Raw genomic sequence first — 26939 nt, forward strand, 5'->3', positions numbered from 1 at the left:
CTACTACTAAGAGGGATTAGGCCTCAGTCCACCGCGCTGGCTAGTACGGATTGGTAGACTTCACTCACCCTCGAAATACCAATAGAGAAGTTCTTAGGTATGTTTCCTCACGATGTTTTCCTTAACCGTTAAGGCAAGCGATAATTCACAAAGAATACGTACATCATTTTATAAAATCAGAGGTGTGTGCTCTTGGGATTTGAACTGGCGGACATTCGTCTCGGCAGTCCGTTCAACACCCAAGTAGGGTGCAATTAACAGCCGCTTTCAATAATCAACCCCAATCTCAATCTTCAATCCGATTCTGTGAATGAACCAATCAAAATAACTAAATTGTGCGCATGTCACAAAATACTTTGTTCTGATTGGTCCATTTTTGAGATAGATTGAAAAAAGCGATCGGGTTCGTTTATTGAATAACGGTTAGTGTGATCAGTTACAACAGATCCACATACACTCTCACGATGGATATGTCGATTGTTATAATAGGTACTATAATTAGTATTCGTACATGTGGATAAAATAATTAAATAGAAAGAAAAACATTTTAGGATTTTTTCATATATCTATTGCAAATGTTTTAGTACAAAATATTGATTATGGAATACGTTTATTTCGCATAGATAAACATATTTTGGTTCAAAATGGAAATAAATATAATAATAAGTGTTTACAATAAATTGTTAGTAACAAATAGGGTACCCCTAATGAAGTGATGCTTATATTTTAAAAGAAATAAAACATTTATTTTCAATTATTTCAGTGCTACAAAATTATTTGTAACATAACGCTGGCTTATTATTAGAATGTCATTTATTTTTATTAATGTTGCAAGAATGAAATTAAATTTTTTTTCTTTAAAAATTAGAAAAAACAATAATTCATGGTTCTTCCTTTATTTACCTTTCGCGATAAATCAGCAATTAGCTTCTTGCTCTCAACAGATTTAATATTAAGAACAATGATAATGTCCAATCTTATGTTACTTTAACCAAAAAAATATACAGCACTTGCAAGATTTTTGAGAACAAGAAATATTTTTGTCAAAAGTCAGTTATAGAAATCATTTGTTAGGTTGTCAAAACTCCTCGTCGGGTCCACCTGGACGCCAGGATGACGTCGTCGTCGCAGATCTCGGTTAAGATTGAGTCGGACATTTTTCTCCCGTCACCTCTTCGTACCTGAGCAGAATAAAGTAATATCTTATAAATCGTGTCTCAAGGATTTGCTTAATGCTTTTGTTTAAGTTTTATGTGCTGACGACGTGTCTAAATCGCAACTAGCGCCGTAGATGTAGTTCGGTGCTGTATACAGTGCTACATATCAGTGACGGTTCTTCCATAGAAGCTCAAAAGCCTGGCTTGCCCTAAAATTATTTGCACAAAACGGAATATGGAACAATAATCATAATTTTACGGGTGGTACTGTAAAGATAAAAATTCCCGCGCTAAGTGTCTGCACCGAGCCGATTCACCTCGAGCGCACCTACACACACACCAATACATTCTAACACATACCACATCTAAACCATATCAGTATGCACGCATTTCATCTATAATATAAAAATAAGTCGGGTTTTCCTTCCTGACGCTATAACTCCAGAACGCATGAACCGATTTCCACGGTTTTGCATTCGTTGGAAAGGTCTCGGGTTCCGTGAGGTTTATAGTAAAGAAAATTCAGGAAAAATTTCAAGAGAAAAGCAGGAAAACAGGGAAAATCATTTTTCACATACAGCGCCATCTCTGATACATAGTATGTACTACAACGGCGCCAGTACGTAGTGTGTGATTATCCTTCACGAAAATAAGTACGTTTCATTTTAAGTAGATGGCGCCGGTGCGTGATACATTGTTTGACAGCTACTCATTGTACTCTGCTCAGTTAATTTTATGTGACAATTATTATGCGCACGTTCTTTCAAACACTAACTTAAAACCGGTATTACACACTACACCATCACACGATCAGAAGTCACACCGTATTCTTCAACAAATGATTGTTTGCCATCACAGATACAAAGACAAATATATCATTTGCATGGTCCAATATAAAACAAAAAAAAATAATTTTTCTTCATCTTTTAATCTCCAAACGAAATGTTACAAAAAACGAAGCCATCTGGTGGCGAAACAGAGTTCGCCGGGTTTACTAGTTTTTAATATAAAACACGCGCACAAAATATATTCCATCACTCTCTCTCTCGTGGGCTTCTATGAGGCTTTTTGCCTCGGTATTTTTTCTCTTTCACACTTATAGATTGAATACAGATAAAATCCTACCACACACGTATAGCTATAGTAAGTTTCTATAGCAATCAGTACTAGAAATATAGCCTTTATAAACAGTGTTGCCAAGTCTTTGCACTTCTACTAATATTAAACATTTATTCTAAATAATATTCCTTATTTGGATGAATAATCTTTTATTTTTCATGTATAATTAATGATTTTAGAATTAACATAATTCTATTTACATAATAATAATTATTTTTATGTATTAAATGTATTTTAATTAAACCTTTCGTATAATTTTAGTAGAAATTTTGAGTATAATTTGCGGTTAGTAACTGGCAACACTAGTTGTTTGTTTTGATTGAGCCGGCGATACATTTTTTAAAGTTTTTGTGTTTATTATGTGTTTTTGAATGATTTCAAACATTTAAATATAAAGAAGATGAGTGAAATGATACCTTATAATAGTTTCAAGTGTGTTTAAGTTTGATAGTCGAGAAGAAAGTAAATTTGTTAGGTTATGATGAAAAACAACATTCAACAAGCTGGCGAGAGGCGCGAAATGTACTCCTGAGTTGAAGAACCTTATAAGGTATTTATTAGCTAATTGGCGTGATGGATACTTCCATACGAACACACATTACCTAAGTTGTATCATTGGCTTTGCACATTTCTCTCGAACGAGACAAGTGTTTGGGATACTTCTGGTTAAGGATAATTATTTAATCGGCGCTGTATGTAAGAGATATTCCAATTTACAAAAACATATAAACGTAATAATTTCGGTAAACAGCGACATGTAACCTTATTATTTCAGCAATTAAGTAGGTACAGTAGGTACATATGTGACGAAATTTCAAAACAAAACGTTGCGCGTCGACACTCGACAGTCGTCGTATTGTTATTTTTTCTGAGATTGGTTGATAATCGATATAGGTAATTTATTTTCTTTTAGAGGTCATGACGGGCCAATTTTTTTTAACACTAGTTCTATGTGAAACGGAGACGATTTTTTTTTGTAAGTACTGCTTTGGCTTGCCCATACCCGACATGGTAGGCACGCTACTGCTAAATATATATAGCTTTTAAGGCGATACCTCAAGGTCCATTTTCATACATTTTGTTTCGGCTTTAATCTGGGTAACTAAACAAGTATTGGCAAGTAAAGAATTTAAATTCACGTCTACTTAGTGATTAGTTCTCGCAGTTGAAAGAAAAACGTAAAAATAATTAATAATCATGGATATTTCGGCCTTTAAATGGCGAAACAAAATGTATGAAAATGGACCTTGAGGTATCGCCTTAAGTGCCTCTTTCCATGTCTGTAATACTTGATTATTTTCTAGACATTTCTGCACCCTTTCAGAGTCTAAGCTCTGTGCTTGGGCAGTGCGCATTGCTAGCGTCGTCCTAAATACTAACGGTACTAACTGTATATGAATAGTGTTTTGTGAACTTTATATAAGGATATGCGCGTTGAGGTTGCGCAGTGAGTCCAGGTGACTCGACATCAGCTCCTCGTTCTAACTTCTTCTGATTATTTTAAACTAATTTGATGATTGTAAAATTATCTTGCTTTTATGAGACTGCTACGATACAACAACCAAAGAATCTTGAAATTTACTTATACTTTTCTTAGTCACGGTTAAATCCGGAATATGTCTATGTGTATATCGCATTGTCACATTATTTTTGCTATGGGTAAAATATTCTAAGCATGTGGCGGTCCTTATGTTAACACTTGACTGGTATGATGACTTCCGTTATTATAAAACCTGCCGTAGAGGTCCACGTAAGTAAGTCTTGTTCCAAAATTATTCGATGTCTGAGATCTATTATAATATGTGAAGAAAAAATGTAAGTAAGGCAAACCTCGCATGTATGAACAAAGACAGGCTTACAGGATATTTTATGAATATCAGATAAAACAGTCGCATACTCACTCGGTACAGTCTATACAACGTTCAAAAATATATGTTTTTCCGGCAGGACAATAAGTAGAATCCGTGAGAACAGATTGTCTTTTCGCTCTGCTTTTGACGACATCGTCACCAAGCTGCGTAGTCGGGATGAGTCCCTGCCTCCCCTCATCCAGACTGCGACACGCCACAGCGCAGAGCAGCGCGCACACACACAATACTTGTAGCTTCATGGCACGATCAAACTGCACCCTGAACACTTCAACTGACTTTGGAAGTTATAACACTACTGTTGTAGTCGTAAAGGTTTTGTCTTATATACTGCGCAGAGATGAGTATAACCTTCATAAGTCATTGTCACGTGGTACAGAAAATACCATTTTTGGAGGTATTTTAAAGTGTAGTCTCGTGCTTAGAATTTATTTTGCCTACGTTGCGGAAAGTCACCCAGAGGGCAATTACAAGCTTCAAACTCGCGGTTTAAAGTAACGCGTATTTATTCTGCTCTATGTTGTACACCGCTCTTGAGTTATTAGGAATACCTACCAATTCATATTTCATATGTTATGAAAAATATAAAATCAGATGTAAACGGGAGTCTAGGTAAAGGAATGGTTAATTAAAAGAAAGCGATTATGTTTTCTATGAATTTAATAAGAAGAATTACGTCAAGAGATACTCTTAGAAATCCCACAGTAAGTATTTACGAAAATTTATTAATTATATCGACTTGATTTTTTAAACAACATGGCGGCTCGTGGCTCGGTTTGCTGTCACACGTACGAGCTGACGCGAGCTACGAGGAAATTTTTTAAATCAGGTCACCGACGAACTTGTTCTGCGATTTTAGGGTCCGCGTAGTGACTGATGTATTTAATATTTTTTTATTTTATTATATCAAACCCATGTCCTTTTCAGAGTGTCGAACTATGTATCTCAACATCAAATTCCATCGACATCCGATGTAAAACCCGCTATAGTGGCTCATGTAAGTGTATTGCGTTCCAGGATCCGCCTGTGCCATGTTAGTGTATTGCGTTCCAGGATCAGCCTGTGCCAAGTAAGTGTATTGCGTTCCAGGATCAGCCTGTGCCATGTAAGTGTATTGCGTTCCAGGATCAGCCTGTGCCATGTAAGTGTATTGCGTTCCAGGATGCCTGTGCCATGTAAGTGTATTTCGTTCCAGGACCAGCCTGTGCCATGTAAGTGTATTGCGTTCCAGGACCAGCCTGTGCCATGTAAGTGTATTGCGTTCCAGGATCAGCCTGTGTCATGTAAGTGTATTGCGTTCCAGGACCAGCCTGTGCCATGTAAGTGTATTGCGTTCCAGGATCAGCCTGTGCCATGTAAGTGTATTGCGTTCCAGGACCAGCCTGTGCCATGTAAGTGTATTGCGTTTCAGGATCAGCCTGTGCCATGTAAGTGTATTGCGTTCCAGGATCAGCCTGTGCCATGTAAGTGTATTGCGTTCCAGGATCAGCCTGTGCCATGTAAGTATATTGCGTTCCAGGATCAGCCTGTGCCATAAGTGTATTGCGTTCCAGGATCAGCCTGTGTACATCGCGTACCAACAGGCCGGGATAATTGTATCGAATGTTGAAGGGTACCCATCTCTCGTCAGTCGACATTCTATTGAACCCCACTCACTTACCATCAGGTGTAGAGGGGTCAGTTTGCCGTGGCAGTATAAAGAAAACATTTCGATGTGCTAGATATTTGCGTTTATATTGAATGTACCGATGAGTATAAGTAAGGAAATTCCTTAAATATTTAATAGATATTGTGTTTAGGTTTGGGAAGCCTGCGGGAAGCTGAAAATGCGGGACGATTATGTATTTAACGTTAAATTTTGTAGTTTAATTGAAAATGGGTACATGCCCGAGCGCACTCCCCCCGCTCCCTTCTAAGGCCGCCACTGGAACACTGTGGCAGTCTAATATACCTATAATACAAAATGTTATTTTTTCGACCAGTAAAGAAATTTCACTGGTCACTAGTCCGATCAAAATAGACATTCAAACTTACAAAAAATCGCATGATACTGAAAAATGGTACAAATGTTGGGAGCACCAACGTAAACAAAATCATAAGTCGCCATAGAACCTGTGTGCGAAAAAAAATAGTTCAAGGTCGAAGTTAAATTGTATCATAAAATCGTTAAAAAACTATACATTAAGCAATTATCTAGAAAAATAATTCTTTTAACGCTTTTTCTGCTATCACAATGAACATTTCTGAGATGTAGCGGTTATGAAAGTTAATCGTGTTCTCCATAATTTGGAGGCAGAATACTAGAGCGTTCCCCTGGTGCTAAATTTGACGTCATGTTGCAGTTATGGGTGCACATAGAGTTGTTTCAATTTACGTAAGGTTCGTTTCTACTACGCTATATCCAATGTGAAACGGATAAGTAACGCCCTCTATCGATAGAAATGAATTTACGGATAATTTGTTTGCTTTAGAATCCGTCTTTTAACTACCTATATGATTAATAGTTTATTGCTTAGAAAAATAGTAAACTACAACTTCTTATTTTTATTAAAGTTAGAGTAAAGTTATTTTAAACTCATGATAATGATATCAGCCCTATATTATATGCTGTTCCACTGCTGGTCACGAGCCTCCTCTACTACTAAGAGGGATTAGGCCTTAGTCCACCACGCTGGTTAGTGCGGATTGGTAGACTGCACACACCCTTAAAATACCAATAGAGAAGTTCTTAGGTATGTTTCCTCACGATGTTTTCCTTAACCGTTAAAGCAAGCGATAATTTACAACGAATATATACATCTATACTCTATACTATTATATAAAGCTGAAGAGTTTGTTTGTTTGTTTGAACGCGCTAATCTCAGGAACTACCGATCCAAACCGAAACATTCTTTTTGCGTTGGATAGCCCTTTGTTCGTGGAGTGCTATAGGCTATATATCATCACGCTATACCCAATAGGAGCGGAGCAGGCATGGCTAATCTCAGGAACTACCGGTTTCAATTGAAAAATTCGTTCTGTGTTGGATAGCCCTTTATTTGTGGACCGCTATAAGCTATATATCATCACGCTATGACCAATAGGAGCGGAGCAGTAATGGCTAATCTCAGGAACTACCAGCTTTAACTGAAAAAATCTTTTTGTGTTGGATAGCCCTTTGTTCCTGGAGTGCTATAGGCTATATATCATCACGCTATGACCAATATGAGCGGAGCAGTAATGAAACATGTTGCAAAAACAGGGAAACTTATAAGTTTTGAGAGCTTCCGTTGCCTGCGCTGCGTAAACGGTTAAAGTTATGCAACAATGATGTATGACGGGATTGTTCCACTTTAAAAGTTCTAAAAAATATATTATAAAACAAAGTCCCCCGCTGTATCTGTCTGTCTGAACGTGTTAAACTCAAAACTACCCAACGTATTAAGATGAAATTTGGTATGGAGACAGTTTGAGACCCTGGGAAGAACATAGGCTCCCGGGAAACTACTACATTTATAACGGAAAACTTTAGCCTGAAAAACTTTATAACGCGGGCGGAGCCGCGGGCAAAAGCTAGTTAATTAATAAAGTCAGAGATGTGTGCTCTTCGGATTTGAACTTGCGGACATTCGTCTCGGCAGTCGGTTCAACACCCAACTAGGGTGCAATTAACAGCCGCTTTCAATAATCAACCTTTATCTCAATCTTCAATCCAACCAATCCAAATCCGAATCCAGTAACTCATTTGTGCGCATGTCACAAAATACATTGTTCTGATTGGTTAAATTTTGAGATAGATTGAAAAAAGCGATCGGGTTCGTTTATTGAATAACGGTTAGTGTGATCAGTTACAACAGATCCACATACACTCTCACGATGGATATGTCGATTGTTATAATAGGTACTATAATTTGTATTTGTACACGTGTATAAAATAGTTAAATAGAGAAAAATATATAATTGGATTTTTTCATATATTTATTGCAAATATTTTAGTACAAAATATTAATTATGGAATACGTTTATTTCGCACAGATAAACATGTTTTGGTTCAAAATGTAAATAAATATAATAATAAGTGTTTATAATAAATTGTTAGTAACAGATAGGGTACCCCTAATTAAGTGATGCTTATATTTTAAAAGAAATAAAACATTAATTGACAATTATTTCAGTGCTACAAAATTATTTGTAACATAACGCTGGCTTACTATTACAATGTCCTCTGTTTGTTTTTATTAATGTTGCAAAAATGAAATATAAATTTTTCACTCTAAAAATTAGAAAAGACAATTCATGGTTCTTCCTTTATTTACCTTTCGGGATAAATCAACAATCAACAGGCTTCTTGCCCTCAACATATTTAATATTTAGAACAATGGTAATGTCCAATGTTATGTTATATTGACCAAAAAAATATACAGCATTTGCAAGATTTGAGAACAAGAAATATTTTTGTCAAAAGTCAATTATGGAAATCATTTGTTAGGTTGTCAAAACTCCTCGTCGGGTCCACCTGGAGGCCAGGATGACGTCGTCATCGCGGATCTCGGTTAGGATTGAGTCGGACATTTTTCTCCCGTCACCTCTTCGTACCTGAGCAGAATAAAGTAATACCTTGTAAATCGTGTCTCAAGGGTTTGTTTAATGTTTAAGTTTTAAACGCTGACGACGTGTCTAAATCGCAATCAGCGTCGTAGATGCAGCTCGGTGCTGTATACAGTGCTAAATATATATAGCTTTTAAGTGCCTGTTTCCATCTCTGTAATACTTGATTATTTTCTGTCTAAATAATTTTAAGTCTAAGCTCTGTGCTTGGGCAGTACGCATTGCTAGAGCATCGCCCTAAATTCTAACGGTACTAACTGTAAATGAAGTGTTTTGTGAACCTTATCTACACTATTATATAAAGCTGAAGAGTTTGTTTGTTTGTTTGAACGCGCTAATCTCAGGAACTACCGGTCCAAACTGAAAATTCTTTTTGTGTTGGATAGCCCTTTGTTCATGGAGTGCTATAGGCTATATATCATCACGCTATACCCAATAGGAGCGGAGCAGTAATGGCTAATCTCAGAAACTACCGATTCGAACTGAAAAATTCTTTTTGTGTTGAATAGTCCTTTGTTTGTGGAGTGCTCAAAGTTATATATCATCACGCTATGACCAATAGGAGCGGAGCAGTAATGTTTAATCTCAAGAACTACCAGTTTCAACTGAAAAATTCGTTTTGTGTTGGATAGCCCTTTATTTGTGGAGCGCTATAGGCTATATATCATCACGCTATGACCAATAGGAGCGGAGCAGTAATGGCTAATCTCAAGAACTACCGGTTTGAACTGAAAAAATCTTTTTGTGTTGGATAGCCCTTTGTTCCTGGAGTGCTATAGGCTATATATCATCACGCTATGACCAATAGGAGTGGAGCAGTAATGAAACATGTTGCAAAAACGGGGAAAAATTATTAGTTTTGAGAGCTTCCGTTGTGTGCGCTGCGTAAACGGTTAAAGTTATGCAACAATGATGTATGACGGGATTGTTCCTCTTAAAAAGTTCTAAAAAATATATTATAAAAACAAAGTCCCCCGCTGCATCTGTCTGCCTGAACGTGTTAAACTCAAAAACTACCCAACATATTAAGATGAAATTTGGTATGGAGACAGTTTGAGACCCTGGGAAGAACATAGGCTCCCGGGAAACTACTACTTTTATAACGGAAAACTTTAGCCTGAAAAACTTTATAACGCGGGCGGAGCCGCGGGCAAAAGCTAGTATAAGGATATGCGCGTTGAGGTAGCGCAGTGAGTCCAGCTCACTCGACATCCGCTCCTCGTTCTAACTTCGTCTGATTATTTTAAACTAATTTGATGATTGTAAAATTATCTTGCTTTTATGAGACTGGTACGATACAACAACAAAAAAATGTTAGAAATTACTTATACTTTTCTTAGTCACGTTAAACCCGGAATATGCCTATTTGTGTATCGCAATGACACTAAATTTTTTTATGGGTAAAATATTCTAAGAATATGGTGGTCCTTATTTTAACACTTGACTGGTATGATGACTTCCTTTGATATAAAAGCTGCCGTAGAAGTCAACGTAAGTAAATCGTATTCCAAAATTATTTGATGTGTGAAATCTATTATAATACGTGAAGAAAAAATTTAAGTGCAGAGGGTAGAGAAGTGACTTCACAGAGAGGCAAACCTCGCACGCATGAACAAAGAGAGGCTTACAGGATATTTTATGAATATCAGATAAAATAGTCGCATACTCACTCGGCACAGTCTATACAATATCCAGAAATAAATATATTTCCGCCAGGACAATGAACAGAATCTATGAGAGTAAAAGCTATTTTCGCTCTCCTTTTGACGACACCGTCATCAGGCTGCTGGGTGAGGATGTGTCCCTGCCTCCCCTCGTCCAGACTGCGACACGCCACAGCGCAGAGCAGCGCGCACAAACACAACACTTGTAGCTTCATGACACGCTGGCAATACACTCTAAACACTTCAATTGCCTTTGGAAGTTAAAACACTACTGATATAGTCGTAAAGGTTTTGTCTTATATACTGCGCAGAGATGAGTATAACCTTTATAAGTCATTGTCACGTGGTACAGAAAATACCACTTTTGGAGGTATTTTAAAGTGTAGCCTCGTGCTTAGAATTTATTTTGCCTACGTTGCGGAAAATCACCCAGAGGGCAATTACGAGCTTCAAACTCGCGGTTTAAAGTAACGCGTATTTATTCAGCCCAACGTTGTACACCGTTCTTGAGTTATTAGAAATACCTACCAATTCATATTTCATATGTTATGAAAAACATAAAATCAGATGTAAATGGGAGTCTAGGTAAAGGAATAGTTAACCAAAAAATAGTTCTTTTTTATGAATTTAATAAGAAGAATTATGTCAAGAGATACTCTTAAAACTCCCACAGTAATTATTTAAGAAAATTTATTTATTATACCGACTCGATTTTATAAACAATATGGCGGCTCGTGGCTCGGTTTGCTGTCACACGTTCGAGTTGTCGCGAGCTATGAGGAATTATTTGAAATTTGTTAGATCACCGACGAACTTGCTCGGCGATGTTAAAGTCCGCGTAGTGACTGATGTATTTAATGTTTTTTATTTTATTATATCAAACCCATGTCCTTTTCAGAGTCTCGAACTATGTATCTCAATATCTAATTCCATCGACGTCCGATGTAAAACCCGCTATAGTGGCCCATGTAAGTGTATTGCGTTCCATGATCAGCCTGTGCCATGTAAGTGTATTGCGTTCCATGATCAGCCTGTGCCACGTACGTGTATTGCGTTCCATGATCAGCCTGTGCCATGTAAGTGTATTGCGTTCCAGGATCAGCCTGTGCCATGTAAGTGTATTGCGTTCCAGGATCAGCCTGTACCATGTAAGTGTATTGCGTTCTAGGATCAGCCTGTGCCATGTAAGTGTATTGCGTTCCAGGACCAGCCTGTGCCATGTAAAGTGTATTGCGTTCCAGGATCAGCCTGTGCCATGTAAATGTATCGCGTTCCAGGATCAGCCTGTGCCATGTAAGTGTATTGCGTTCCAGGATCAGCCTGTGTCATGTAAGTGTATTGCGTTCCAGGACCAGCCTGTGCCATGTAAGTGTATTGCGTTCCATGATCAGCCTGTGCCATGTAAGTGTATTGCGTTCCATGATCAGCCTGTGCCACATAAGTGTATTGCGTTCCATGATCAGCCTGTGCCATGTAAGTGTATTGCGTTCCAGGACCAGCCTGTGCCATGTAAGTGTATTGCGTTCCAGGACTAGCCTGTGCCATGTAAGTGTATCGCGTTCCAGGATCAGCCTGTGCCATGTAAGTGTATTGCGTTCCAGGATCAGCCTGTGCCATGTAAGTGTATCGCGTTCCAGGATCAGCCTGTGCCATGTAAGTGTATTGCGTTCCAGGATCAGCCTGTGCCATGTAAGTGTATCGCGTTCCAGGATCAGCCTGTGCCATGTAAGTGTATTGCGTTCCAGGATCAGCCTGTGCCATGTAAGTGTATTGCGTTCCAGGATCAGCCTGTGCCATGTAAGTGTATTGCGTTCCAGGATCAGCCTGTGCCATGTAAGTGTATTGCGTTCCAGGATCAGCCTGTGCCATGTAAATGTATCGCGTTCCAGGATCAGCCTGTGCCATGTAAGTGTATTGCGTTCCAGGATCAGCCTGTGTCATGTAAGTGTATTGCGTTCCAGGACCAGCCTGTGCCATGTAAGTGTATTGCGTTCCATGATCAGCCTGTGCCATGTAAGTGTATTGCGTTCCATGATCAGCCTGTGCCACGTAAGTGTATTGCGTTCCATGATCAGCCTGTGCCATGTAAGTGTATTGCGTTCCAGGATCAGCCTGTGTCATGTAAGTGTATTGCGTTCCAGGACCAGCCTGTGCCATGTAAGTGTATTGCGTTCCAGGATCAGCCTGTGCCATGTAAATGTATCGCGTTCCAGGATCAGCCTGTGCCATGTAAGTGTATTGCGTTCCAGGATCAGCCTGTGTCATGTAAGTGTATTGCGTTCCAGGATCAGCCTGTGCCATGTAAATGTATCGCGTTCCAGGATCAGCTAGTGCCATGTAAGTGTATTGCGTTCCAGGATCAGCCTGTGCCATGTAAATGTATCGCGTTCCAGGATCAGCCTGTGCCATGTATGTGTATTGCGTTCCAGGATCAGCCTGTGCCATGTAAGTGTATTGCGTTCCAGGATCAGCCTGTGCCATAAGTGTATTGCGTTCCAGGATCAGCCTGTGTACATCGCGTACCAACAGGCCGGGATAATTGTATCGAATGTCGAAGGGTACCCATCTCTCGTCAGTCGACATTCTATTGAACCCCACTCACTTACCATCGTGTGCAGTGGGGTCAGTTTGCCGTGGCAGTATAAAGAAAACATTTCGATGTGCTAGATATTTGCGTTTATATTGAATGTACCGATGAGTATAAGTAAGGAAATTCCTTAAGTATTTAATAGATATAATACTATTGTGTTTAGGTTTGGGAAGCCTGCGGAAAGCTGAAAATGCGGGTCGATTATGTATTCAACTTTAAATTTTGTAGTTTTATTGAAAATTATCCTGTTTTCTATAATTATATATATATTCTATAATAACTCTCTGTGTATAAGCTAGATACACCAGTGCTGACACATCTTCATCTTCGGAAGAAGACATGTAATCGTGTCAAAATCGTACAGCTGAAAACCGTCATCTCTTGCGGCGCCCAGCGTCACGTCCGTGCCTCGACTTTTCTATATTTTTTAGGGTTCCATACCACAAAAGGAAAAACGGAACCCTTATAGGATCACTTTGTTGTCCCTCCGTCCGTTTGTCCATCCGTCGGTCCGTCTGTCAAGACCCTTTTTCCTAGGAACGCGTGAAGGTATTAAGCTGAAATTTATATCAAATACTCAGATCTTCTGTCCCTTGAAGCTGTGAAACAATCAAACTTCTATGTCAACGCAATCAAAAGAAACAGCAAGTTAAGTCGCATATTTTCAAACTCGTAACTGCTCGCAAGGGAATCAAAACCCAAAGGGTACTTCCAGTCGACCTAGAATCTTGAAACTTGGCATGTAGCAAGGTTTTGTAGCAGATATAAAGAAAAAATTCCGAAAACTTTACATTTCTTGACCTATGTCCTTAATTTATGCTCCTCCAGCTTTCTATATTGTAATGTTATGGAATTCATTTTGCAATAAAAATATCATAACTATGACTCGATCGTCGCGATGAGTGAACTTTTATTTACTAACACGTTTGTACGGAACCCTCGGTGCGTGAGTCCGAATCGCACTTGGCTCGAAATATATGCTTTTTCGTCAGGACAATGAATAGAATCCAAGATAATATAAGCTCTTTTCGCTCGGCTTTTGACAACACCGTCATCAAGCTGTGCAGTCGGGATGTGTTCCTGCCACCCCTCATCCAGACTGCGACACGCCACAGCGCAGAGCAGCGCGCACACACACAACACCTGGAGCCAGTGGCGTGCCTACTGCTTTGGGTATGGGCAAGCCAAAGCAGCAAAAAAAAAGATCGCGTCTTCGGTTCATATAAAATGTGCGTTAGAAAATAAAATAGGTATTGAATATAAGTTTGCCTGTCTCGGAGAGTGGTAGTCGTGCTGCGCACGCAATACAACTATGCCACTGAGATAACTTATAATATATTAGGCACTTTAATCTAAAGATGGCTTTGACCCATCGTGAATTCTAAAGAAATTTCATGTGGTGTAATAACAAATAAACTGTATAAATTATCAACTAATGTCATAAAAAGTAGAAACACTACTATTACTCTGGTGTCGACGCGCACGATTTGTTTTAAAATTTCGTCACATACTGTACCTACTCAATTGACGAGATAATCTAGTTAAAATTCGCTGTTTACCAAAATTATAAAATAAAATGCATTTAAAATAAAACTGAATGTGATTTAGAATATATTCTGTTGATAGCACCGATTAAATTGTAGGTATCAATGACGTTTTACAAAAACATCTTAGGTAGGTATCATTATTTTCAACCAGATGTATTCCAAACACTTGCCTCGTTCGAGAAAATGCGCAACAACAACAAATACAATTTAATGATTATTCGTATGGGAGCATCGAAAACGACAATTAGTTTTGCCGTTGTAAATACCTTATAGTTTCTTGAAGTCAGGCGTACAATTCGCGCCACTCGCCAGCTAGTATGAAGTTGTTGTTGTCCACCATAACCTCACAAATTTACCTATTCTTGCCGATAAAAACTTTTCACACACTTTAAACCATCACAGAAAATCATTTCACTAATTTACTTTGTATTTAAATGTTTAAAATATCGAAAATAAACTTAATAAACACAAATACTTAATAATGTATCACCGGCTCAATCAAAACAAATAACTGATGTTGCCAGTTCCGAAAAAAAAATATATAAAATTACTGCTCAAAATGTGATAGAAATATTTTTGATACGTAAAGCTATAGTGCAAATACATTACAATAATTATAATAATGCAATTATAATTAAATTAATACTAAAATCACCAGAAGGAAGGAATATTACGCAGAACAAATGCTACTATGATAAATGTAAGTTTAACTTGGCAACCTCGAATTTTATACAATATCTATGCAGGCAAAAGCCTGGGTTATTTTTCAGTACTGATTGATATAGAAACCTATTACAGCTATACATATTATGTGGTAGAATTTTAGTCATATGCTTTCCATGAGTGTGAGAGAGAAGGAAATATTGATGCAAAAACCCTCGTAAAACCCAACGAGAGTGAGAGTGATGAATATATTTTGTGTGCGTGTTTGGTATTATGAACAAAATGTGTGTATACTGATACGGTGTGGGTGTGATAGTGTGTGTTAGGTGCAGTAGTGTGTTTGTAGGTGCGCTCGATGCGAACCGTTGCAGTGCAGCGAGACATAGCGCGGGAATGTTTTATATCGTTTTATAAAATTAAGGTTATTGTTCCATATTCGGTTTTGTGTACTTAAGTAAATAATTTCAGGCAAGCCAGGCTTTTGGGCTTCTATGAAAGTACCGCCACTGCCTGTAGCTTCATGGCACGAAAGGACCGCAGTCTGAACACTTCAATTGACAGCTTCTACTGACTTTGTTATAAAATCGTTTGATCTTTTATAGCTAGCCATGAGGATAACTAAAGTTATTCCTCAAATTGACTCATTTATTCATTATGATTTAACCGACGTCGGTAAAGTGATCAAAAAAAATGATTCATAAAATATAATACAGTTCATTGGTTTATTGTGAAATGTTACCGAATGTTTTGTCTTGTACCTGTGGGAGTAGGCAGAAGTGCAACCAGGGCACCCTTTTCACCCCATGTGTTACGTTTCATGTATGATAGGGGGCGAATCAATCGCCATACTTACTGGAGGTAGGCCTCTCATATGTGAGAGTCCACCTGGGTAGGTACCACTGCAATGTCTTTTTTTACCGCCAAGCAACAGTGCGTAGTCACTGTTGTGTTTCCGTTTGAAGAATATTGTAGCCAGTGCAACTACTGGACAAAATAAGACATAACATCTCAAGTATCAGGATGGCGAGCGTAGTAGAATATCAAAAAATACTTTGTAATGCAGGCTGTTAGATGGTGTTTCTAATGTTTATGGGCTGTTGTATCGCTTACCACCAGGCGAACGACAAGCTCGTCTCCCCACTCAAAGCAATAAAAAAATATCGGGTACAAATTTTAGCCTCCGCGCTGGTGCTGACTAAAGAATTCTAATATGGAGTCCCTGCTCTACCTGGAGTTAATAATCCGACTCCGAGGCGGAAGACCTCAGTGCATTCGTCGTACCGCAAAACAATTACGCAGTGGCGGCCTGAACTAATACGAGGCCCTGGGTACATGCCCGTGCGCACTCCCCCTCGCTCTTTTCTAAGGTTGCCACTGGAACACTGAGGCAGTCTAAAATACCTATAATACAAAATGTTATTTTTTCGACCAGTAAAGAAATTTCACTGGTCACTACTCCGATCAAAATAGACATTCAAACTTAAAAAAAATCGCATGATACTGAAAAATGGTACAAATGTTGGGAGCACCAACGTAAACAAAATCATAAGTCGCCATAGAACCTGTGTGCGAAAAAAAATAGTTCAAGGTCGAAGTTAAATTGTATCATAAAATCGTTAAAAAACTATACATTAAGCAATTATATAGAAATGAATTTACGCATAATTTGTTTGCTTTACAATCCGTCTTTTAACTACCTGTATAATGATTAATAGTTTATTGCTTAGAAAAATAGTAAACAACAACTTCTTATTTTTATTAAAGTTAGAGTAAAATTAATTTTAAACTCATGATAATAATATCAGCCCTGTATTATATACTGTCCCACTGCTGGGCACGGGCCTCCTCTACTACTAAGAGGGATTAGGCCTTAGTCCACCACGCTGGCTAGTACGGATTGGTAGACTTCACACACCCTCGAAATACCTATAGAGAATTTCTTAGGTACCTCACGATGTTTTCCTTAACCGTTAAGGCAAGCGATAATTCACAAAGAATACGTACATCATTTTATAAAATCAGAGGTGTGTGCTCTTGGGATTTGAACTGGCGGACATTAGTCTCGGCAATCCGTTCAACACCCAACTAGAGTGCAATTAACAGCCGCTTTCAATAATCAACTCCAATCTCAATCTTCAATCCGATTCTGTGAATGAACCAATCAAAATAACTAAATTGTGCGCATGTCACAAAATACTTTGTCTGATTGGTCAATTTTTGAGATAGATTGAAAATAGCGATCGGGATCGTTTATTGAATAACGGTTAGTGTTAATGATCAGTTACAACAGATCCACATACACTCTGACGATGGATATGTCGATTGTTATAATAGGTACTATAATTAGTATTCGTACATGTGGATAAAATAATTAAATAGAAAGAAAAACATTTTAGGATTTTTTCATATATTTATTGCAAATGTTTTAGTACAAAATATTGATTATGGAATACGTTTATTTCGCATAGATAAACATGTTTTGGTTCAAAATGTAAATAAACATAAATATTAGTGTTTACAATAAATTGTTAGTAACAGATAGGGTCCCCTAATTAAGTGATGCTTATATTTAAAAAAAAATAAAACATTTATTGACAATTATTTCAGTGCTACAAAATTATTTGTAACATATCGCTGGCTTACTATTACAATGTCCTCTGTTTGTTTTTATTAATGTTGCAAAAATGAAATTTAAAATTTTCACTCTAAAAATTAGAAAAGACAATAATTCATGGTTCTTCCTTTATTTAACTTTCGGGATAAATCAGCAATCAACAGGCTTCTTGCCCTCAACATATTTAATATTTAGAACAATGACAATGTCCAATGTTATGTTACTTTAACCAAAAAAATATACAGCACTTGCAAGATTTTTAACAGGAAATATTTTTGTCAAAAGTCAATTAAGAAAATGTATTATGATTTTTTTTGCATTTATTTTATATAAATCATCATTTAAGTAAGTATAATATATTTTTAATCTTGGATAAAAATGTTAAAAGCAAATTGTATTGACGCACAAAATCATTTATTAGGTTGTCAAAGACTCTTCGTCGGGTCCACCTGGACGCCAGGATGACGGTAATTTTTTCCCCGTCACCTCTTCGCACCTGAGTAGAATAAAGTAATGTAATTTCTACGCCCTTTCAGAGTCTAAGCTCTATGCTTGGGCAGTACGCATTGCTAGCATCGCCCTAAATACTAACGGTACTAACTGTATATGAATAGTGTTTTGTGAACTTTATATAAGGATATGCGCGTTGAGGTTGCGCAGTGAGCCCAGCTCATCCGACATCCGCTCCTCGTTCTAACTTCGTTTGATTATTTTAAACTAATTTGATGATTGTAAAATTATCTTGCTTTTATGAGACTGGTACGATCCAGGAAAAAAATTTTAGAATTTACTTATACTTTTCTTAGTCACGGTTAAATCCGGAATATGCCTATTTGTGTATCGCATTGTCACATTATTTTTGCTATGGGTAAAATATTCTAAGCATGTGGCGGTCCTTATTTTAAGACTTGACTGGTATGATGACCTCCTTTGATATAAAACTTGCCGTAGAGGTCCAAGTAAGTAAGTCTTGTTCCAAAATTATTCGATGTGTGAGATCTATTCTTATTCGTGAAGAAAAAAAATTAAGTGCGGAGGATAGAGAAGTGACTTCACAGAGAGGCAAACCTCGCACGTATGAACAAAGAGAGGTTTACAGGATGTTTTATGACTATCAGATAAAACAGTCGCATACTCACTCCGTACTGTTCATGCAAAGTCCAAAACATAATTTTGTGTCCTTAGGACACTTAGGAGAATCGATGTTATGTCTTTTCGCCCTGCTCATGACATCACCGTCATCAAGCTGCGCAGTCGGGATATGTCCCTGCCTCCCCTCGTCCAGACTGCGACACGCCACAGCACAGAGCAGCGCGCACACACACAACACTTGTAGCTTCATGGCACGCTCGCAATACACTCTGAACACTTCGATTGTGTTTGGAAGTTATAACACTACTGATATAGTCGTAAAGGTTTTGTCTTATATACTGCGCAGAGATGAGTATAACCTTCATTAGTCATTGGTACGTGGTACAGAAAATACCACTTTTGGAGGTATTTGTGTAGCCTCGTGAGTAGAATTTATTTTACGTTGCTGAGTCTCCCAGAGGGCAATGGAGAGGGCTATGCTTGGAGTTTCCTTGCGGGATCGAAACAAAAATGAGTTGATCCGCAGGAGAACCAAAGTAACCGACATAGCCCTTAGAGTGGGGAAACTCAAGTGACAGTGGGCAGGGCACATAGCTCGTAGATCTGAAGGCCGTTGGAGCGGGAAAGTTCTGGAGTGGCAATCATGAACCGGGAGACGCAGCGTAGGCAGGCCCCCCACGAGATGGACCGACGATCTGATGAGGGTCGCCGGAGTCCGATGGATGAGGGCGGCCCAGAATCGGTCCCTGTGCCGCTCAATGGGGAAGGCCTGTGTCCAGCAGTGGACGAAATTTTAATTAGGCACCGACTCCAAAATTGATATCCAATATATACCTGTTATGTGAAATTATTTTTTAGTTTTGAGTGGTTTTTGGAGGCGGTTTAATTTTTTGTTAAAATTATTTTTATTTTTTGCTTTTTTGTGTTAGTAAAAAATAGATCGTCTCGATGGCGTAGTTGTGTTTCGCTCACGGTATGACTATCGCGCTGTGGTGTTACACCTCTGAGTACCCCTGAAAAGGGGAAAAGGTGTGATGCTATATATATGTATGTATGTAAGAAGTAGAGTCAACTAAACCCAACGCAAAAACACAACTAATGTGTTTCGCACGCAGTACAATTATCGCGCTGAAATGATACACCTCTGCCTACCCCTGAAAAGGGGAAAAGGTGTGATGCTATATATATGTATGTATGTAAGAAGTAGAGTCAACTAAACCCAACGCAAAAACACAACTAATGTGTTTCACACGCAGTACAATTATCGCGCTGAAATGATACACCTCTGCCTACCCCTGAAAAGGGGAAAAGGTGTGATGCTATATAATATATGCATGTATGTAAGAAGTAGATTCAAGCAAACCTACCGCAAAAACACAACTGATATATTTCGATCATAGTACAACTATCGCGCTGTGGTGTTACATCTCTGCCTACCCCTAAAAAGAGGAAAAGGTGTGATGCTGTATACATATATGTATATATGTAAGAGGTAGGGTCAACTAAACTCAACCCAAAAACACAACTGATATGTTTCACACACAGTACGACTATCGCGTTGTCGACGAAAAGGTGTTATGCTATGTGTATAAGTATGTGAGAAGTACACTCAAGCAAACTCAATGCAAAAACATAACTAAAAACGTCACAGGAAAGATAAATTTGCGATTTTGAGTTCTTGGACGACATAATTATTCTAATATTTTTAGTTTCAAATCAAACTACTGAACCGATGTTGAAAAAAATTGTATGGGATCAATCTGCAGAGATATTCTTTCGAATAAAAAAAGAATTTTCCAAATCGGTTCATAAATGAGCGAGTTCTGAGGAAACAAACATAAAAAAAAATCACGTCGTATTGATAACCTCCTCCTTTTTTTGAAGTCAGTTAAAATATAAAATCAGATGTAAACGGGAGTCTAGGTAAAGGAATGGTTAACTAAAAGAAAGCGTTTATGTTTTTAATGAATGTAATAATAAGAATTACGTCAAGAGATACTCTTACAAATCCTACAGTAGTTATTTAGGAAAATTTATTAATTATACCGATGCGATTTTTTTAACAATATGGCGGCTCGTGGCTCGGTTTGCTGTCACACGTTCGAGCTGATGCGAGCTATGAGGAAAAAAAATAAATCTGTTAGATCACCGATGAATTTGCTGGGTGATTGTAAAGTCCGCGTAGTGACTGATTTATTTTATATTTTTTATTTTATTCTACATAGCCCATGCCCATGTCATATTAAATATGCCTCTAGATGATGCATTTAATTTATTTTATTCATTTATTTTTCACAATAGGTATATCGTCGCTGTAGGTGGAGAACTAAATAACTCAAAATTTTTAGTTTCGAGATAAACGCGATTAACTGTTTTGTTTTTCATTATTTTTAAGCATTACTAAAAAACTATAAATAATTTTTGTGTCGGTATTTTTATATATCTTGGGTCTTATTATCTATTATATTATGCATTAACAAAAAAGACTCTGACCTGAAGAATAAAAATATAAAAAAATAAAAACTTCTTATTTAATTCTGCCACAAGATATTTTGTAAGTTTGCTGAAATAAACTAAATAACTCGTATAGTTATTTAGTTTTGCCACACTAGAAAACATATGGTAAAGTAATTACAAGGTTAAATAATTACAATTATAGAGTTTATTAAAGTGAATACCATTAGGATTTTCAATGTCTAAATTAAACAAATCAAGTTGTTTAGTTCTTCTACACACTTGGTTAATTTTGTTTACAAACAATAGACTCGAGGAAGAATTAAACAACTCATTTTATTTAATTTCTTTACTATTGAACAGATTATAAGTCGCAGTTTATTAATTTTATTATTGAATTATTTACTTTTTCTACAACAAAATATATATTATTTGAATATATTTATTTCTCCACTTTTAACATAAAAAAGCTATAATTTCGAAACGGGATAAGATAATGAAATGCTTGTTAGGCCAAAATATGCGTCATGTTTTGGGCAACACAAAAGTGATGAAAGTCCAAAATGGCCAAAATCGGAGTTATTTAGTTCTCCACCTACAACGACGATATATTTTAGTTAAAATTATAGTGATAAAAATTTCTTATGTTTACACGAAAGTTAGACATTAAAATTAAAACTATTTGAGGGATTTCATTGCGGTTTTTTATATTATAACTTTCTCGACCCTTCGAAGACTACAGTCTTTGTGGTCACGGGGCGGTCTGAGGATGTTCGTGTTCCGTCCCATGATGTGATACGGGTCGCGCCTATCGCCATATCGCGAAAAAATTCTAGACTCCGGGCTGATACTGAGCAGAAAAACCCAAATATCACTTTGCCCGACCAGGGATTCGCACCCAGGACCTCAGAGCGCTGCCGTACCGCGCAGAACAACTACGCCATCGAGGCAGTCATTTATTATCTCAATTTAAAATTGGCCGTATAGTTGTAATCTTTTACGTCTGTGTTAACTTTAAACTCTTACTCTTATCTACAAGCTAACAAGGGTTTTGATTTTAAGTATATAAAATCTGTTTTCCGATAACATCAAATTGAGATACTAGTTCTAAAAAAATATTCATTAGGTCGTTCTTGTGTTCTGGAAATCTATCTTTATCTATACTATTATATAAAGCTGAAGTTTGTTTAAACGAGTTAATCTCAAGAAATACTAGTTCAAAAAATTCTTCACTCGGGTGAAGTCGCGAGCAAAAGCGCCGCGCGGCGTCGCTTTGTGTTGCCGTGTCCTTTTCAAAGTATGCGCGAGCTGTATTATATACTATCCCACTGTTGGGCACGGGCCTCCTCTACTACTGAGAGGGATTAGGCCTTAGTCCACCACGCTGGCTTAGTGCGGATTGGTAGACTTCACATAACCTCAACATTCCTATAGAGAAATTTCTCAGGTATGCAGCAATGGCGAAGCGTCCACACAACCCGATTCCTACCGGCTTCCCTTTCGGTTTATTTGCGTTTGTCCTAGTTTTTGTTTTCGGTTCAATTGGCCGCGATTTGTTAACTAGAGCATTATTTTTGCCTCTGGTTACCTTTTGAAAAAGTTCACCCATCACCAGTAGTATGCAGGTTTGCTCACGATTTTTTCCTTTACCGTTAAAGCAAGCGATAATTCACAAAGAATACACACATAATTAATGGAAAAGTTAGAGGTGTGTACCCTTGGGATTCGAACCTGCGGACGTTCATCTCGGCAGTCCGTTCTACACGCAACTAGGCTATCGCTGGCGATTTATAATATACAGTGAAAACCGGTTATAGCGACATTGAAGGGACCACCGCATCTGGGCGCTATATCCGATAGTTGTTATAAACGATAGTCTTTTTATATGCATTTATTTAAAGAGACCTTATTATTTAGTCGTTATAAGCGATGCGTCGCTATAACCGAAGTCGTTATAACCGGTTTTTACTGTATTGATTTGGGTATTTTTGGGCCTCAATGTCTTGGAAAGGGTACGGCTCAACTGAAACCCTTTCTACGCTGACGATGACGAATAATTGATGTAAAATTATCCTGCGTTAATAACGATATATTATTATTACCACTAATAAGAGTTTCACAATCAAAACTCCATCACTGGAAACAACTATTTATTCACTTGTTTTTTTTATGTTAGTGATAAATAAATTTTACCAATAATATCTACCTACATAGTACTGTATAGTAGCTTTCTATAAATGGAAACTTTATTGATTATTTATTTTCCATATGAATAATAAATTCCAATAGAATGTTAATAGTCATTGTAAAATCCGGCACATATGTTCGCATCATCGTAATGTGTGATGTCGACAAGCGATGGGTATCCAGTGGCGAAAGGTGGAATTTTTCAAAGGGTATATATAACATCAGACCTGTATTATATTCTGTCCCACTGTTGGGCACACTTTGCCGTTCTCTTATAGAGAAACACTTCGATGTACTTACGTAGATATTTGCGTATTATATTGAATGTACCGATGAGTACAAGTAAGGAAATTCCTTAAGTATTTAATAGATATAATACTATTGTGTTTAGGTTTGGGAAGACTGCGGTGACGCCTTCTATGGCGTGTGGTTATTCATTATACTGCGTGACGATACTGTTCATGTTGCTAAGGGTGTGTATTGCGTAGGTATACGCGTACCACGTCAACGTCATGTATTAATGATCAATATTAAATCTATGTACTAAGTTGGAAATAAACATTGTACCTCTTTTTAGGCATACAACACACACACACACACAACATCACGCATTTTATCCCCAAAGAGGTATGCAGAGGCGCAACTAGGGCACCCACTTTTCGCCAAGTGTGTTCCGTCCCATGATGTGATAGGGGGCGAGCCTATCGCCATATCGGGCACAAATTTCAGACTCCGGGCTGATACCGAGCAGAAAAACCCAGATATCACTTTGCCCGAACCGGGATTCGAACCCAGGACCTCAGGGCGCTGCCGAACCGCGCATGCAGTACAACTACGCCACCGAGGCATTCGAGGCATACAAGATATTTTCATTTGCGTGTTGTAGGTGCCTGTTACGAAACATTTAAGAGCGTTTACGTGCCGCGCGTGAAGTCAACTATAGGTAATTCTTCGCAAAATTCACTCACACAGAGCCGTTGCGTAGCTGTGTGCGTAGAGTTAGCGCGTCGGCTATCTTTATAGTCAGACCAACCAATTTTGATCTTTTCGCTTTAATTATCTAATTGGAATGTAACTTATGATTTATGAATTTATGATAAATGAAGAATTCTATTATTAAATATATAAGAATTCATCATGAAATAGTTTATATGTATCATTTTGTAATCATAAAAAAATAAACATTTTTAACAAATTTTAACGGCAATTTTACAAATTGTTATTTTCACTTTTAAATGCAAATGCTTAAAAAATTTAAGCTTTTGCATTTAGAAAAGTACCTTTAGTAAAGTGGAGCTCATCATGAAGCCGAAAGATAGGCACCAGAACTCCGTAATCAGACGATAAATCAGGAAAATTACTGTGCTACGATGTTTATAATGGACCACATAATTACTCCATAGATCTGCAGTTTTTAATATTTAGCGTATTGAAAGTTTAAATTAAGTCATTAGAAATTACATATTGGAATTTATATTTTGAGTCAGAAGGTGTATGTAATGAGATGTCATTTTTAGGTGTATAACTAAAAAGTGAGAAATAAAAGACTTCTTTTTCGGAAGTTGGTTATATTTTTTGGATAGTTTTTTTAATAGGTATTGCTTCTCAGTGACATCGATCATCAATCGATCGATTGTACATCCATGTATAACAATTTACCAATTTTATATCCATAGTTTTGCATAATATTTGCGACACACGACGAAGCAAAATAGTTGGTTCTGTACTTTTTTGACCAACAGCAGTCAGCTTTGACTGTAAGTATGGGAATACCGTCTTTTACATCGCCACAGGCAACATCTTTATCAGTTTCTTCCCTAGCGGCCTCTTGCATCCTGTCCTCTGCAGCTAATTTCAATCATTTAGCTAACTCGTCGTAACATTTTATGTAAACATTTTGCGTTAATATTGGTAAATCTATGGAAGCTAACTGTTCGTTTAAATTTGATCTACCAACTTCAGTCATCATAGCTCCATTCACAGTTCCACGATATACGTCCATACTATCAGTATATCTCTTAGCGCTTAAATAGCTTAAATTCCATATTGCACATATTACACTTCATTAAAAATGTTGACTGCAAGCAAACATTCTCTTTCAATAGTTGTAAATGTTCGATACTACAACCTGTTGCTCTGTTGTGGTTATTGAGTGTTTTAATTTGATCCAAAAAATATTGAAAATCTATAATTTTGCGGCTTTTAATAACCTTATTTATTTTGAGTGTAATATCAGGCACGATTACCTAAAAATTAAAAAAAATATATAGAATATACTATTATTGTTATCGAAGTTTACGCAAACACTACATACTAAAGTAAAACTGCATATGGATCTAGACGCGTTTAATTTATACAAGTATAATGACGCCGAAACCTGCACAGGGTTAAACGTCAGGATAAAATTATATGTAAAATTGATGTGAGCGTGTAAACCTAAACTAGCCCAAATAGTTAAGAAGATAGGTAAACTAACTACTACTAGTAGTTTTATTCACTAGCTACATACCAAATCCCTTATTTCTAAGGTTCAAAGAGGAGAAAGATATACGATTCCGTCTCTCGTCACTTGAATTTTCTTAACAGTGCGCATCAGTGAACACAAAAACCTTGTTATTTGAAAGTAAGCGTACCTATGCATTATGCAAAAAAATCAGCCAAGTGCGAGTGGGACTCGCGCACTGGGTATTTGGCGAGTTGTAAACGTTTTGACAACGGGACAGCAAAGTGATTCTATAAGGCTAAGAACTCACGAAGCGGTTTTTACTCGCGCCCGCCGTGGTTGAGAAACGGCTGTTTTATTTCCAAACTCATGACGACCGGAGATCTGTGCGATTTGTAACCACCGCGGTTCCGATTATGTCCTGCAAACTTGGCGAGCGATTATTGCAAGGCGGGCGGTTACAAGATGGACAGTTAACGGTCAGTTGAGTTCCAGAACGCCATGGACACATATCAGAAACGATCACAATGGAGGAAAATGGCGTCAGATTTCTGTAACCACCCCTCCCCTACCGACTACTGCAGTCGCCCACCTACTAACCACAGAGCGCGCTGGTGCTACCGTGGCCCGCACGATTCTACTAGTTGGCCGCCAATACAGCGGGTACCGCATACAACCACGCACGCCGCGGGCGTAAAACGAGTTTTGAAATGTGCGTTTAGTCCATTGAAATGTTACAATTTAAGGACCGAATATTGCATTTCTTGGAGGACGCAATTTTGTTTTTGGGCCATGTGTGGGGGGTCAATAGAAGCTTAACCTCAAGTTTGTGGGGTCGCCACCCTTGTCCCCTGGCCGCCATCTTGGAAAAGGGGTGAAAACACTTTTTCGCGATATCTCGGAAACTATACGTCTTACAAAAATTTTGTAAAGCCATGATTTGTAGCAAATTGT

General features: G+C 37.7%; 1 protein-coding gene and 3 long non-coding RNA genes across 4 annotated transcripts in view; 1 reads left to right on the forward strand and 3 right to left on the reverse strand.

Moving 5' to 3' along the window:
- LOC115445250 (atrial natriuretic peptide receptor 2) overlaps positions 1-26939 on the forward strand; it is a 104592-nt gene that overhangs the window by 41258 nt on the left and 36395 nt on the right. The window lies entirely within an intron of this gene.
- On the reverse strand, positions 551-4453 carry LOC119189314. Its single transcript, XR_005112332.1, has 2 exons — positions 4178-4453; positions 551-1181 (listed from the first exon to the last, which is right to left on the reverse strand). It is a non-coding gene; the product is annotated as an uncharacterized LOC119189314 (long non-coding RNA).
- Positions 8084-10680, reverse strand: LOC119189315. Its single transcript, XR_005112333.1, has 2 exons — positions 10402-10680; positions 8084-8719 (listed from the first exon to the last, which is right to left on the reverse strand). It is a non-coding gene; the product is annotated as an uncharacterized LOC119189315 (long non-coding RNA).
- LOC115445255 lies at positions 17594-19194 on the reverse strand. Its single transcript, XR_003938807.2, has 2 exons — positions 18949-19194; positions 17594-18305 (listed from the first exon to the last, which is right to left on the reverse strand). It is a non-coding gene; the product is annotated as an uncharacterized LOC115445255 (long non-coding RNA).

This window comes from Manduca sexta, chromosome 14 (assembly GCF_014839805.1).
Source record: "Manduca sexta isolate Smith_Timp_Sample1 chromosome 14, JHU_Msex_v1.0, whole genome shotgun sequence".
Taxonomy (NCBI): domain Eukaryota; kingdom Metazoa; phylum Arthropoda; class Insecta; order Lepidoptera; family Sphingidae; genus Manduca; species Manduca sexta.